Genomic DNA, 1,744 nt, shown 5'->3' with positions numbered 1-1,744 from the left:
CCCGGGTCCAGGATGACCGCCCATGATGGGTGGTGTGAACTCAGGGTGAATTTCTATCCTGGGTCTTCATGTGGCTGAACAGAACCTCAGAGCTTTGGACACATGGGGCAGGATGTCCAATGAGACAGTGAAATCCGGAGAGCAGGATTCACTTCCTTTTCTTTCCATCTCTGCCACCGCTTTGAATCATCAATAAGACATTGGGACTCAAAGACTAATCCAGTTTGATGGACAAGTTGTCTCCATTCTGAACAATGGGGAACAAGCTCCTCCCACTCATTGAAACATCGCCCCGACAAAGATGAGAAACGCGCATGCGCTCTGATACACATCCAATAAAGATGGCGGCAAGGGCACCCGAAAAGGAAATCTGCGCAGACGCAGGAAAACTCCACAACGACAATGACCCAAGGTCAGAATTAATCATAGAATCTACAGTGCAGAAGGAAACCATTCAGCCCATCGAGTCTGCACCAGAGTTACCTGATCTGGCCAACTCATTGAAATGTCGTTAATTCTGAATTGCCTAGCAAGCCACTCAGTTTCAGGACAATTAGGAATGGGCAACCAAGCTGGTTTGCCCATGACACTCACATCCCATAAAGAACAGAGAAAATAAAAGGGCTGTTTCCAGTACCAATTTCAAAGGAATCAGTACTGGGCCCTTCATTCCTGGTTTATATCATTGATTTGAAAGTAAATGTAGGAACATGAGGAAGAAGTTTACCTTTGACAAAAATGATTGAACACTTGTGGAATGAGGAAGAAAGCTAGAGGGAAAACAAGGCAAAGGATGACATGAAATGGCAGGACAGGACGAGTTAGGCCAGAGCTAGATTCCTGTGCACAGAAGATTGCACCAGAGAGAGTACAGAGTGGATTTAACAACATCAGCCAGAAATTGCCAATGTTTGCTCTGAGGAAAGTTTGGATAAACTGGGGCTGTTTTCTTTGGAACAGAAAAGACTGAAGGGAGACCAAAATTAAAGTATGAAAAGCAGCCTGGCTAGCTCAGTCGGTAGAGCATGGGACTCTTAATCCCAGGGCTGTGGGTTCAAGACCCACGTTGGGCGCTTCAGCTTCTTTAATCTGAGAACATTGAGCTGAACTGTTTACAGTAGCACAGTGGTTAGCACTGTTGCTTAACCCCGCCAGGGTGCCGGGGTTCAATTCCCACTTGGGACACTGTCTGCGCAGAGTCTGCACGGTCTCCCAGCGTCTGTATGGGTTTCCTCCCACAAGTCCCGAAAGAGATGCTTGTTCGGTGAATTGGACATTCTGAATTCTCCCTCTGTGTACCCGAATAAGTGCCGGAGTGTGGTGACCAGGGGATTTTCACAGGGGACTTCATGCAGTGTTAATGTAAGCCTACTTGTGACAATAATAAAGATTATTCTAAATATTTAAAATATATAAATTTCATGATGGCACAGTGGTTGGGGACCCGGGTTTGATCCTGGCCCTTGGTCACAGTCTCTGAGGAGTTTGAACATTCTCCCATTGTCTGTGTGGGTTTCACCCCCACAAACCAAATATGTGCAGGCTAGGTGGCTTGGCAAAATTAAATTGCTCCTTAATTGGAAAAAAATATAAATTTATATTTATAAATATTCTGATGGATCTAAATAGATTGGATAGGAAGGTCCTATTCTCTTTGGTTGAGGGATACATATAAAAGGGGGCAGATATTTAGGGAAGGACCAGGAGGTTTAGAGGGTGGTGAGGATCTGTGACATGCTGACTG

The 1,744-nt window shown here is 45.2% G+C and overlaps 1 non-coding gene across 1 annotated transcript; it reads left to right on the top strand.

Moving 5' to 3' along the window:
* The first annotated feature begins 1,000 nt into the window (after nt 1-1,000).
* Nucleotides 1,001-1,073, top strand: trnak-cuu. Its single transcript has one exon. It is a non-coding gene; the product is annotated as a tRNA-Lys (tRNA).
* The last annotated feature ends 671 nt before the right edge of the window (nt 1,074-1,744 follow it).

Source organism: Scyliorhinus canicula, unplaced genomic scaffold (genome assembly GCF_902713615.1).
Source record: "Scyliorhinus canicula unplaced genomic scaffold, sScyCan1.1, whole genome shotgun sequence".
Lineage (NCBI taxonomy): Eukaryota > Metazoa > Chordata > Chondrichthyes > Carcharhiniformes > Scyliorhinidae > Scyliorhinus > Scyliorhinus canicula.
This window is presented reverse-complemented; position numbering and strand designations above follow the sequence as displayed.